Below are 15,078 nucleotides of genomic sequence, written 5' to 3' on the forward strand. Positions count from 1 at the left end.
CAAGATCAAAATTCTAAGTTCGGATAATGGATCCGAATATACAAATAAAATTTTTCTAAATATCTCGTGGATCAAGGTATTATACATCAGACATCTTGTATCGCTACTCCCCAACAGAATGGGGTGTCTGAAAGGAAAAATAGACACTTGCTTGAAATTGCTCGATCTAATATGTTCGAAAAAAAAGTCCCTAAATTTTTTTGGTCCGAAGCTATTCTTACTGCATGTTATTTGATTAATAGGCTACCAAGCAAGGTCCTTGGGAATAAGTCTCCTATTGAAATTCTAAAAGGAAAGAAAATTGATTTATCTCATTTATGTATATTTGGATGTGTCTTCTTTGTTCACAATAATTATCAAGGAAGAGATAAATTGGTTCCTCGGGCTTTTAAATGTATTTTCATGGGGTACTCCTCAATAAAAAAGGGAATAAATGTTTTGACCTAAAAAATAAGAAATTTTATATTTCTAGAGATGTAACATTCAATGAAAATAATTCATTTTTCCAAAATTTCTAATCAAACAATTTTGAAAAAGGGAATCAAGGGGAGTATTCTAGAATGTTTCTTATAATAAATGGTGGAAACATACAAATCATCCAAAAAGATCAGGAAGAACACGAAAATAACGATGAAAGGGATCTTGTTAAAGAACATGGAGAATCAAGTGATCATGAACAAGAAGAACCCGTGGCTTATCTCCTTATGCTATTCATTCTCCTGATTTTCCATCCTTATGCAGGTCTGATCGTGTTTCTTATCCTCCTTCACATTTGAAAGACGTTTTTACTTATCATGTTGGTCCATATCCCATTCAAAACTATTTATCTTACTACAATGTGTCTCAATCATATTATGCTTTTCTTTCACACATTTCTGAAAAAGTTGAGCCCACATCTTTTCATGACGCTCATTCCCAACCTGTGTGAAGGAGAGCCATGAAAGAAGAACTACTTGCTTTGGACAAAAATCACACGTGGGATATTGTCCAATTGCCAATTGGAAAAAATCCAGTTAGATGTAAGTGGATTTACAAGATCAAGTATAATAGTGATGCGTCAATGGAACCATACAAAGCAAGGTTGGTTGCCAAACACCCAAACCTATGGGATTGACTATAAGGAGACTTTTGCTCTTGCCAAAATGGAAACCGTTCGAATCCTTATATATGTTCCGTTAACCATGGTTGGAATCTTTATCAAATGGATGTTAAAAATTCCTTCCTACATGGGGATCTAAAAGAAGATGTCTACATGAATCTTCCTCTAGAACATCTCATGGAAGGAAAGCCTGGAATTGTATGCAAATTAAAAAATGCTTTATATGGATTAAAACAATCTCCCTGGGCTTGGTATGCTAAGTTCAGTGATGCTCTATTTAAAGTAGGATTTAAGAGAAGCTCTAGGATTTAAGAGACGCTCCGTTGACTCCTCCATATTTGTAAAGAGAAATTTGAAGGGAGTTATTATTGTGTCGATCTATGTTGATGACATTGTTATCACGGGAAGTGATGAAGAAAGAATTTCGAACTTAAAGGCTTACTTTCACAAAAAATTTGATATTAAGGATCTAGGAAAATTGAAATATTTACTAGGTATTGAAGTTGCCTATTTTAAAAAGGGAATATTTTTGTCTCAACGAAATTATGCCTTGGACCTATTAAAAGTAACTGAAAAATTAGGAGTGAAACTGATTGAAACTCCTCTCGAGATTAATAGTAAGATTAATTCATCTGATGGAGAATCCCTTGAGGATATTGGAAGTTGTCAAAGATTGGTAGGCAGATTAATGTATCTGACTATAACTCGTCTTGATATATGTCATGCAGTAGGAGTTGTCAGCCAATATATGCATGCTCCTAGAACAAATCATCTTGAAGTCGTTGAAAGAATTCTAAGATATTTAAAGGGTTCTCCTGGAAGAGGAATTTGGATGAAAAATAATTCACATGTCAATATTATGGGCTATACTGATGCATATTGGGCTGAAAATCAGGATGATAGAAGGTCTACAATAAGCTACTGTATGATGGTCGGATGCAATCTTGTTACTAGGAAAGTAAAAAGTAGTTTGTGGTTGCCAGATCAAGTGCGAAATCTGAATATCGAGCTATGACATTTGGAACTAGTAAAATTATCTGGATAAAGTCTCTTCTTCAAGACATGGGATTTCAAGCTAAAGAACCAATTGAAATGTTTTGTGACAATCATTCTGCTATTCATATTGCTATTAATCCTGTTCTTCATGACAGAACCAAACACATTGAAGTCGATTGCCATTTTGTACGCGAAAAGTTTCAAGATAAAATAATCAGCACCCCTTATATTCGAAGTGAAGACCAGCTTGCCGACATATTTACAAAGGTAGTCCCAAAGTCAAGGTTCCAGCAAATTCTTTCCAAGTTGGACTCTATTAATATCTTCGCATCAACTTGAGGGGGAGTGTTGAAAGCATGTTGCCACCGCGTCGCCACTACATTGCCAACCTGTCCTATTGTGGTTTACTTGTTGGTGGTTTTCTATTTTTGGAAGGTTAACATATATCATGGGATATGATAGATTTTTATGGGATGTAACTGTTGCTCCCTATTTCTATATTTATTTGTCTTGAGCCTGTGTATTTTTCCATGGAAGAATAAATGATGCAATGCTCACCATGGACGTAGGCCATTGCCGAACCATGTAAATCTTGTCTCTTTATGTACATGTGATTTTCTATTTTTCTAATAAACGTATAGTAAAATAATGCAAATGCCATCCTTTGTGGTACGAATAAACATGGAGTGATCTTGTTTACTTTGAATAAAACTAGTTGCAAGAATGACAACCAGAAAATGCTCACACTATGCACGAAGAGCTTGTTTAATGTTGTAAATTGCTTTACGAAGTCGACAGACCAATGTTGTATCTTGAGCATCAAACCCAGGTGGCTTGCGCATATAAACTTTTTGAAGCTCTCCATTAAGAAAAGAATTTTTGACATCCATCTGCTCATACAGGCCAGTCACGAATTGATGTTAGTGCAAGAAGAGTATGAATTATAGTCGTCTTAGCAACATGAACAAAGTTTATTCACAATCAATATCATATTCTTGGGCGTAACCTTGTGCAACTAACTTAACGTTGTGAACTCATTTACTGCAAATGACATGCTTGTTAGGAGGCAACAAAACTAAATCCCAAGTGTGGTTCACCTCTAAAGCTGTGATTTCCTCATTCATAGCCATGCGCTAACATTGGAGTTATATTCCTGAGAATAAGAGAATGACTCATGAAAGAAAGGGTTAGTAGTGGTTGTTGGAAAACATGTATGGGATGGGCTAACTACTGGCAAGTTAAGATCAGAAGGAACAAACTTATGAAGAGACAGCCAAAGTTGTTGAGGGACAGTAGGCAGATCAACAACCGGAGGTGATATATTATTAACACTAGGAAGAGCTAACTCATTGGAGTTACAACCTTGAGGACTAAGAATGTTGAATTTAGAGAGAATTGGAAAATTAGGTGCATGTGTGGGTGTAGTAGGGTGTAAGTAGTGTCAATGAAAAGGCATATTTTCAAAAAAGGTAACATGTCGTGACATTCTCACATGATTTATAGTATGATCAAAATAGTGATACCCCTTTTGGTTGGTTGCGTAGCTCACAAGCATGCACTTGACAGACTTAAGTGAGAGTTTATATCATACAAGAGAGGGACGAAGGACAAAACAAGTGCACTCAAACACACGTAAGTGTGAGTTGTCATGGGAATTTTGAAAAAACTAAAAGGTAAAGCATTGTGTAGAACAGGAGTAGGAAGAAGATTAACCAGATACACAACAATGGAGATTGCTTCAGCCCACATATTCTTTGGAGAATGAGAGCTTATAAGAAGAGAGCGGGTAGTTTTACGGATATGCCAATATTTTCTTTTGGCAAATCCATTATGTTCAAGGGTATGAGGGTATGAACGTTGATGAACAATGTTATTTATACGAAAATATGCTTGAAAGTCATTGGATAGGTATTCCCCCTTTGAATCTGACTTAAGGACTTTAATATTTTTCTCAAATTGATTTTTAATTATACTATGAAAGTCTTTAAAGACACTAAACATACTTGATTTGTGTATGAGAAAATAAACCTATGTGTAAAAAAATCATCAATAAATGTCACGTAATAGAAAAAACCACTAATCAAAAGAACGTGAGTAGGCCCCCAAACATCAAAGTGCACTAAAGAAAAGAGGGCTGGTACTTTTATTATTACTATGGGGGAAGGTAGAGCCAAGTGTTTTCCCAACTTTCAACTCTCACACAAAATATCTTTATCAACATTTTTATTGGAAAACACAACAGGTAAGTCCATGACTCAAATGGGATAATATTTTTTGAGAGTGTGGATGACCTAACCTACAATGCCAAACATGCCAGAGAGACTTTGATTGACTTATTTCATGAGAAGAATGAGAAAGGTGGCAAACTGACATGGCATGTGAAAGGTGAGAAGGTGGCTCGCTAAAATTAACAATGAAGAGTCGATCCTTCTTAGTGCCTCTCCCAATCACCTTCCCAGTTGTTTGATCCTGCACCACACAACCTTCGTTAGAAAATGAGCTAAGACATTTATTGTCAACTAATCACCTAACAAATATCAAAATCAGAGGAAGGTTTGGTACATAATGAACATCCTCAAGTAGCAAAAAATTACCAGATGGACCATGGATAATGGTATTACTAGAGTGGGTAACATGAAGAGGAGATCCATTAGCAGTAAAATAAGTTATTTTACCGAAATGAGATGTCACAAAAGATAACTGAGAAATTTTTCATGTCAAATGGTTAGATGCTTATGAGTCTATGATCCAAGTATTTGAATGAGCATTGGAATTACCTGAAAAGCCCAAGGCAACTAAGGCATGAACAAGCTGCTGAAGTGTATTTGAATCAATAGAGGGAAAACCTAGAATGGATGGAGGAACTGTAAATGATGTAGGTGTCGATAAAGAGTGGGAGTCAAAAGTAACAATATCCTCCATGGTGATTGAACTAGGAATAAAGACCAATGCATCTAATCGACGAGAACCACTTGTAGAAGCCTTTCCACGAGCCGGAGGCCTTTTTCAAATTAGCACCTACATGGCCAAAATTTTTACAATAATTGTAAAAAATTTTGCTTCTTACAATGAGCCGTTGTGTGTCCTTTTTATCTAGTTTTGTTGCATTGTACTTGGTCATAGTTGAAACCCTTTTTCGAGCCATTGGATATAGCTAAAGCCACATCAGTGATATCTGGTGAATTGGATTTGCAAAACCCAATAGAGCCTAAGAGAGTCTCTTCAGCAAGGAGATCTGAGAGGACATCATCTAGTGATGAAGCAGGAGTGGGGGGGTGAGTCATGGATGCTCTTATATTTTGAAACTTTAATTGCAACCCCATTAGAAAATGGAATAATCGAGTCTGATTTCTTGCTTTAGTAACTGCATCGTTAGGTGACTCTGTCTCCATCAAATCCATCTCATTCCATATGTCTGAGAGAAAAATAAAATAATCTTGGACAGATGAACCCTTTGTTGTGTTTTCATCCGTCTTTTTTTTTCAAGTTCATAGAGACGAGCCGTGTCCGTTTGAGAGTAAATCTTCTTCAAATAATCCCACATGGCTTTCGCATTAGGTTGATATGTGAGGTTGTGTCCAATTTTGTGCTCAACCAAATTCATGATCCATATAACAACAATAGCAAGCCAATCATTGCTCCCATTCTCATCGGTAGGTTGGGGTATAGAGCCTTCAACATACCTTCATAACTTTTTTCCTATAAGAAAACATCGCATCTGGAAAGACTACAAGCCGTAGTTCTTCCCATCAAGACGCACAAAAATAGTAGCACTCTCTGTATTATTTTTAGGTTCCATGACACCACAAGCTGTAGTTATTCCCATAAAGATGCACAAAAATAATAGCAGTCTCTGTATTATTTTTGGATTACATGACAAGAAAGAGAAAATCAAAAAATTAAGTGGGTTGAAAGAAGCAGTAGCAATGGTTGACCGATCAATTTCCAATGATGCTCAAATCAAGAGAAATGAGAAAGAAATAAAAATAAAAATAATGAGTAGGAGATGAGAGAGAGAATTGAGAATGGACAAATTTTTAAGAGAGAGCCTTGGAGAGACGTGGTAGAAGTGGACTTGCAAGAAAAACAAGATTCAAGATGAAAAGCCCTTTATGTGAATGAGGCGTGAGGGAGAGGGTGCAAAGGAAGGTGATTACCTGATTGACACGTGAGAGAGAGGGGGCAAACAAAGACTCAAATCAAAATTCAAAGGCAGGACCCCAGTTACTTATTAGGTGATTGAGACGTGAGAGGGAGGGTGCAAACAAAGACAAATCAAAATTCAAAGGTAGGGCAGCAGCTACTGGTTTCTCTATCGCTATACTCGAGCAAAAAGAAAGAAAGCAAAACTGGTTGAAAAGAGCATGGAAATTATGAGAAATATATTTTTATTTTCGTCTAATTGGAAAAAAACCTCTGATTTTTCATAAATCTCATCCACACTCCTTTTATGTCATTTTCTTTTACCAAAATAACTTTCATAATAATCTTATTATTGTGAAGTCTTAGCATTACGGTACTTTAAGTACCGTAATGACTATCCCATTTTATACAGCATTTTAAATGCCGTGATAACTCGAAGTATTTTAAATGCCAAAACTGACGAAAAATGATGCGGACATGGTTTATAAAAGTTGAAGGTGTTTTTTTTCTAATTCGTAAAAAATTATGATATATTTCTGATAATTTCCCAAAAGAATACCACTAGAAGAAGGGAAAACCTATAACGATGAGCTTTCTCTCTAGTGCGGAAACAAATGGATCTCTCTTTATACTGTAAAATTTGATAAAAAATAAAGCAAAGAAAGTCTATCCATTAATTGGCCTTCACAAAAAATATGATGATATGTGAGCCGTAATGGACAAATCAGTGAATAAGTTACATGAGTAATGGCTCTGATACCATGATAGATTTTGAGGAAGTACATATGCTAGAGAGATAATTTGTGTCAAATATATATTAATAAAAATGAAACCCTAAAAGGGATTATATACGGGTAATGATTTCATACAACCATTGTATAGTAATATGATGCAATAACCTTAAAAAACCATCTTATGGCCATTTGTTTGATCCAAATTTTGAAATATACATTCTTTTCATTCTAATGAACAGTCACAAAAAAAGAAAAACTTGAAAACACAACCTAGAAAGTACTTTTTTAGCCTAATTAATATAGGCCGTTCATATTGGTGAGATGCTTAGATCTAGGCCTTAGAAGGATTTTTTTCATTTTCAATATTTTTGGATGGCTTTATTATCATTATATGAACAATGTTAAAAAAGAAAAAAATGATTTTGAGTTTATAAAGGCTAAGATCTTGAAATTCACAAAATGAATAGTCTAGATTCGTTTTTGGAGGGGACTCATTTTGATCATATCTAGGGTTCAAATTGAACTTTTATTTTTGGGGGATTGATTATTGAGATGAAAAGAGTGTGTGTGCAAAATTTGGGGTCATACAAATACCACAAACATGGTTTTCTAGAAGTGTCGTTGCATTATACTATGATACAACCGTTGTATTGGATCATTACTCTATATCGGCAATGATTTCATGCAACTGTTGTAAATTAATATGATGCAACAACCTTAAAAAACCATCTTATGGCCATTTATTTGATCCAAAATTTGAAATATATACTCTTTTCATTCTAATGAACAATCACAAAAAAAGAAAAAATTGAAAACACAACCTCAAAGTATTTTTTTAGCCCAATTAACATATCCCGTTCATTTTGTTGAGATACTTAGATCTAGGCCTTAGAAGTATTTTTTTCATTTTCAATTTTTTTTGATGACTTTATTATCATTAGATGAACATTGTTAAAAAATAAAAAAATATTTTGAGTTTATAAAGGCTAAGATCTTGAAATTCACAAAATGAATAGTCTAGATTCATTTTTTGGAGGTGACTCATTTTGACAATATCTAGAGTTCAAATTGAACTTTTTTTTTGGGGATTGATTATTGAGATGAAGAGAGTATATATGCAAAATTTGGGGTCACACAAATACCACAAACATGGTTTTTTAGAAGTGTCATTGCATTAAACTATGATACAACCGTTGCATTGGATCATTGCTCATATGAGCTAGTGGGCTAGTCCCAGCTTTTTTCATATATATATATATATATATATATATATATATATATATAATCCAAAAAATAAGGACTTTATTTTTATCATGTTTTATGATTCCTATCATTTTAACAAAAAGTGTGGAGTTATATATATATATATATATATATATATATATATATATATATATATATATATATAATCCAAAAAAATAAAGACTTTATTTTTATCATTTTTTATGATTCCTATCATTTTAGCAAAGAGCGAGGAGTTATATATATATATATATATATATATATATATATATATATATATATATATATATATATATATATATATATATATATATATATATATATATATAATCCAAAAAAATAAGGACTTTATTTTGATCATTTTTTATGTTTCCTATCATTTTAGCAAAAAGTGAGGAGTGTTTTGGCGATGAATACTTATTTTTATATTTTCTCTGCTTTTTGAATTATATCTAAAATATTCCCAGCTGCATAAATGAATTTTTGAAATTCATTTTAGGCTACTTTTTAGCTTCATTTAAATGTGTTTTGTTTAATTTTAATTTAAACATATTTTTTAGATTTTTTTTGTATTTTTTAATCTTTTCATTACGTCTGACCTAGCACCAAACTCGAGCCGAGTTTCTCAGAGGCAACCCGGTCCACGGCCCTGTCGTGATTTCCTACACTGACCATAAGTGAGTGTTCGTTTCTTTTTACAAAGTTTGATAAACATATTTTCAAACTTCGAGCAAAATCAACAATAACGCTAACCATTGTTCCGATTTCAAGAGACTTAAAAGTGATAATGACCTGCTCCGTAGATCTTCTAAATACGCTGTTTTTCACTCGTGAGGAGTGAGGGTGGCAATGGACCCGATCAAACCTGAACCCGACGTGATAAAACCAGGATTCGATGCATATGGGTATTGGTCCAACTTTTGGACCCAACGAATTGGGTTATCAGAATACTATTTGGGTCTGGGTCCGGGTCCAGGGGGACCGGGCCGGACCCGTTGACACCCTTACAAATAGGCAGGGGTCTGGTGAAAGCAACCCACATGAAGGAAAATGGGTGAAGCAGAGAAGAGCAGCAGAAGAGAGAGATGGTCTCTGCATGGGATGGTCAGCTTTTGGTCACTGGAGGCACCAAGGGAATTGGGTCTCTCTCTCTCCTAATTTTCCTGCTGCAGTTTGTTCATTCATTTATGCATACTCTCTCTCTCTCAATAGATCCAGTTTTGATTAATCTTAACTGGGCAACTTTTTTTCTTATAAGATCTCTGTCTTCATTATACAAGAAGAAATGCAGGGAGAAAGTAGCTCTTGTATTGAGAAGGCCCTTTTGTTTTTTGACACTAAAGGAAACAGAGCCTTTGACATGGTTAAGCATCTCATTCAGTCGAAATCCTGGAATTCAACAAGTTCATGATTTGAGATTTAGTGGGTTATATTCTAGAGGGTGAATAACCACCACAAAAAGCTATTATATGTTAATGATACAGAACACTTAAGAAAATGCTTAGGCGCAATTATTGGAAATTGTCTTGTACAAAATTTTTCTGTCTGCTGTTTTTTTTTTTTTCTTGAGTTTGGTAACACAATTGGGGACTGTGGTATGTATAAATGCAATGGTGCTGTGTACATGCTAAAATAAACTCAATAGTTCAATTTGAATGTTGAGCTTTGATTACTTAAGAGTTTGTCTAAAATGCCTATAATCTTTCTGCAGAGATGCTATTGTAGAAGAATTAGCTGGACTAGGAGCATCAATATATACTTGTGCTCGTACAGAAGTCGATCTTAAAAAATGTTTAAATGAGTGGAAAGGAAAGGGATTCAATGTTCATGGTTCAGTTTGTAGTTTGTCATCCCGTGCCGATCGGGAGAATTTGATTGAAGCTGTATCTGCACCTTTTAATGGGAAGCTGAATATCCTTGTAAGCTCTATAGTCTATACTATCTATTCCTATGCAGCATGCTTTATACTTGAGTTCCATGTTTGTTTCTCCTAAAGTAGTAAGTACCAACTATGGCTTGTTTCTAAAATGCATTCTGTGGTAGCATTGTGTTCTAGTCTTTAGGTGTATATTCCATTGTACAATGAGACAAAGTTGTTTGAAAGTTTTAACATTTTTTTACTATCTAGTGCTGGTTTATTTAGCTCCTCTTCTTGTGATACCTTTCACAAGTAATTCAGAGCTCCTGAGTAATAAATGCTCCAAATGTAACCTCTCTCTCATCCTTGAAATAAATGCAACTATTATTACTCTCACCTCCCAAGTCTCGTTTCGAAGTGATCATGGTAGAACAAAGATTCCACAAATGAGGTGTTGTCAATTATTTTTGAATTTTGTTAGTCTGCCCCAATATAGAGCAATTATTAGCTTGTGCTAATTCTCAATCGTGTTTCTGATGGTTTTGGTCAACAAAATATTATCCGGCAGATCTCTAAAGCTTCTGAAGACTCTGGATTTTTTCAAGTCAAGTCATATCTCTCTGTCTCTCTCTCTCATTTATTCCGTAACAAAAAGGTACGGATTGCCTGGAACCGGCAGCTGAATGTGGCTGGTTTTGGCCGTTTAGGGTGGTCAAGTGAGGAACTCAAAAGAAAAAAGGGAAATTATCAGAAACATAGTTGAGATGTTTCTTGAATTTGATTGCCACTCTCATCGATAAAAACCCTATTTTTTATATCCTTTCTCCAACGCCTCATTATGTATTGTGGGAGTATTTCAAATACATTCTTCACCATAAAAACCTTCAACACATGCCTACAAAGAAGACCCATCCTCTCATATAAGTGAGAGCTACAACAAACGCTATTGTTGTTGGAATTGAATTCAACAAGGTAGGGTCTAGATTCACTTCTTGGTATTGCCACCTTAAAAGTGGCAAGCAATCCGTTTTCCTCAATTGGCTCACTCATCAAATTAATGCAATTCAGCACCTCTTCTCCAAATAGCTTCATAATCTTTTGAGTATAGATCTTTGCTGCCTGGGCCTCAATAAAAGAAGTTGTTCTTAATATTGGAGTAGTATCAATATCTATTAAGTCATTTGCCCTTTCTTTTCGTACCTTCTTATCTTGCACCTTTGTCGTCACTTCTAACAATGTACGTAAGCTTGTTGAAGAGGCTACGTACATCTTGAAGTGTTTATTCATCTCTTCACTCCTTTGAGTGGAAGTCATATCTGCTGTAAACTTGTCACTCAAGTATGCATCGACCCATTGCATGCAACAACTATAGAGCCTAGTAAGCCACTCATTACTTTCCAGGCCACAATTCTCAATCATATTTTTCCACCCCAATTCAAATTCTTCTACTGTTTTACTAGCCACACACCTCCTGAAGATTTATGAAAAATTTGGATGCATGCGCAAGACATGGCACATTTTTTCTTTAATTTTTTATAGTATATGCCACTTACAATAATGATGCTTACTTTGGTCTAAAACTCGTCTCACTGCGTTCGAAATTGCAGGGTCTTGATCAGTGAGAATAACTCCAGGCTGACGTCCCCCGTAGCTTCTAACCAATTTTCAAATATCCATACAAATGATTCGTCATTCTCATTAAAAATGAGCGCAAATCCAAAGAAAGTTGTACTGTGATGGTGATTTACACCAAGAATAGGTGCAAATGGCATACCGGAGGTATTTGTTTTGTATGTTGTATCAAAAGTTACCACATCAGAGAAACACTGGTGCGAAACTCTAGAAAAGGTATCTACTCATAAGACGCTCAGGATGTGATTGTCTTCATCTAATTTCACTTTATAAAAAAAAGATGGGTTCAATTCTTTCATTTTATAAAGCCATTGCATAACAAGACTTCTATCTTCTCCTCTCAGTTTTCTTTTGGAGTTGGCAATTACATTTTGGATATCTTTTTGTGTACAATAAACATTATCAATCCCTCCAGATTGCTCTATAAAAATGTCATGAATATTTCTGGCCTTTACCAATGCTGAGCTCACTGACCCTATCATCAACTTTGCAACGCCTGACAATATTCGATGTGAGCGAATTAAACGAGCTTTTCTTGGAGACAAAAGATCGTGATTATGTTTCGTAATAATCCTAGTCACAACCCACTCATTATTTGCATTTCTACTTAGGCCCATCCTAGCCATACAACCACACATTGATTCAGGGTGTACCTTTTCACCTACCCGATCGTTCTCTCGACGAAACCCTTCCTTAGAACAATTGACCTCTCTATCAATCCTTTGACCATCTTTATTGTGGGTAGTCCCCTTATGGACGGCAAAACCTTTGGCTAATGCATACTCCTTATAATACTCATATGCCTCACAACCAAACTTCATCCCTATATACGGTTCTTCTATTCGTAGGCCCTTGGTTGATGAGCCATGTTCCCCATCTCGCATTTCTGTAAGATACGGAACCTGCTTCATGGTCGCAATCGTGTCATTCATGTTGTCTACAATTGGGCATAAGGAAGATGTTGCACCGACAGATATGGTGGGGTCCATATAAATCTCTCAACTGACCCTACATAAAAAGCCAAACCACATAAGTAGATGATTGCAAATATTATCTAAAAAAAATCAATTGAGTCGTTCTATCAAAAAACTATATTACAAATGTCACAAAAGAATAACATAACTATACTCATATTTAAGCAACAAACTGGATTACATTTTAGTATAACTCCATGAACCCGCATTCACATACTCTCTGCAATGAAAATTTATCACGAATTTCCATTTCTAAAAATAACATAACAGGGGGCACATTCATCCATATGTACCCCACACCAACTAGTACGCACACACACACCCCACTTATACAAACATTTGCATTTTAGTATAACCCGATGAAACCGCATTCATATACTCTCTGCAAAGAAATGTTTTCACGAATTTCCCTAAAAATAACATAACAGGGGGCACATTCATCCATATGTACCTCACACCAACTAGTACTCACGCACACACCGCACTTATATAAACACTTGCATTTCAGTATAACCCCCATGAACCCGCATTCATATACTCTCGGCAATGAAAATTTATCATGAATTTCCATTTCTAAATATAACATAACAGGGGGCACATTAATCCATATGTACCCCACACCAACTAGTACGCACACACACACAACACTTATACAAACACTTGCATTTCAGTATAACCCCATGAGCCTGCATTCATATACTCTCTGCCATTAAAATATTTCATGAAACTCCAGTTCTAAAAATTACATGACAGAAGGCACATTCATCCATATTTACCCCGCACCAACTAGTACGCATGCACACACAACAATTATACAAACACTTGCATTTCAATATAACCCCATGAACCTGCATTCATATACTCTCTGCAATTAAAAATTTTCACGAATTTCCATTTCTCAAAATAACATAACAGGGGTTACATTCATCCATATGTACCCCACACCAACCAGTACGCACGCACACATAGTAATTATACAAACACTTGACTAATGGAGTTTTTCCAAGTTAGGCACAAATAAGATCATTGGGTTTCAAATATATCCAGCAATCAAATTAAGCCAACCCCATCTTTCTCCCTGTTCCTGCACCATCTCAGATACATCTCACATCCTCTAAGTTCCAGAAACTAATGCAATTTTTATCCACAAGGTGGTAGTGGAATACCATTTGAGTGATGAAACAAGCTGCACTTCATTGCCCACCACAGTTTCAATAAAAAAGGGGCAAAGATACATACCTGAACCTTGGATAAACCTTAAATCCCAAAGATTGCCCTAATCAAGCAGGGGATCAGCAGCAATGCAACAACGAGGCAACAGAGAGAGAGAGAGAGAGAGAGAGAGAGAGAGAGAGAGAGAGAGAAGGCAACAGCAATGGGGCAGAAAGAGGGAGATTGAGTGAGAGGCGATATGCTTTTGGTGGCAGCAATGGGGCAGCATCAATGGGGCAGAAAGAGGGAGATTGAGTGAGAGGCGATATGCTTTTGGTGGCAACAATGGGGCAGCAAAGAGGGAGATTGATTGAGGGGCGAGATAGTTTGGATTGGCCAATCTCTGATAGAGGTTTGCAGCAGCAAAGAAGGAGATTAGAGAGTGCAAGATAGATTGAGAAGAGAGAGAGAGTTGGGTAGAGCGAGGGGCAGCAGAGAGAGAGTTGCCGTGGAGCGAGAGGTAGAGACAGGAGAGAGAGAGGGAGAGGGAGAGAGAGCTGGAGAAGCGAGAGAGAGTTGTCGTGGGGAGCCATCATTGCTACTGAGAGACAGCAGGAGCGAGAGCGAGAGAGAGGGAGAGACGAGAGACATCAGGAGCGAGAAGAGAGAGAGAGTTGTCGTGGAGAGAGAGTAAGAGTTGCCGTGGAGACAGAGTGAGCGTTACCATCTCTGCGAATGTAACATTGAGAGATTGCTCGAGCCGCCCTGCAAATGTCAGATGGCGACTGCCCGCATTGGGGACCACGAGATCTTCATCGGGCGGGGGGGGGGGAAAGGAAAATCATAGCCGTTGGCGTACAGGTGCAAAGGCACGAGCAGGCGTATTGAATCGTTTTCCCCTCTCTCTCTCTCTCTCTCTCTTTTTATATATATATATATATATATATGGATGGAAAGATGATAGGGTGAACCCTTGGGCTCATGGAACTGAGTAAGCTCAACGACCCATATTGAATTTGATCGATCTGACAATCAAGATTGTATATCAATAGTATAATTTTAATATTTTTTATATAAATCCAAATAGCATGAAATTTGGATCATAAATTCTTTTCATCAAGGCGCACTTAATAAAACCATTAAAAAATAATTTACATAAACCAAATTGATCAAAATACCCCATAAACTTTTCAAGGGTATTTTGATCAATTTACTTTATGAGAATAATTTTTTTATACATTTTTATTA

The 15,078-nt window shown here is 36.1% G+C and overlaps 1 long non-coding RNA gene and 1 pseudogene across 2 annotated transcripts; one reads left to right on the forward strand and one right to left on the reverse strand.

Annotated features, from left to right (window-relative positions):
* Positions 1–8,889: 8,889 nt before the first annotated feature.
* On the forward strand, positions 8,890–14,332 carry LOC105420887 (noroxomaritidine/norcraugsodine reductase-like; annotated as a pseudogene). The gene is made up of 3 exons (XR_016060622.1): positions 8,890–9,355; positions 9,926–10,133; positions 11,680–14,332. The product of XR_016060622.1 is annotated as a noroxomaritidine/norcraugsodine reductase-like (transcript).
* LOC148781059 (uncharacterized) lies at positions 11,986–14,728 on the reverse strand. Its single transcript, XR_016060623.1, has 2 exons — positions 13,918–14,728; positions 11,986–12,712 (listed from the first exon to the last, which is right to left on the reverse strand). It is a non-coding gene; the product is annotated as an uncharacterized LOC148781059 (long non-coding RNA).
* Positions 14,729–15,078: the final 350 nt, after the last annotated feature.

The sequence above is a fragment of the Amborella trichopoda genome, chromosome 8 (assembly GCF_054954075.1).
Source record: "Amborella trichopoda isolate Santa Cruz 75 chromosome 8, AtrichopodaSantaCruz75HAP2 v2.0, whole genome shotgun sequence".
NCBI classification, from domain to species: Eukaryota; Viridiplantae; Streptophyta; class Magnoliopsida; order Amborellales; family Amborellaceae; genus Amborella; species Amborella trichopoda.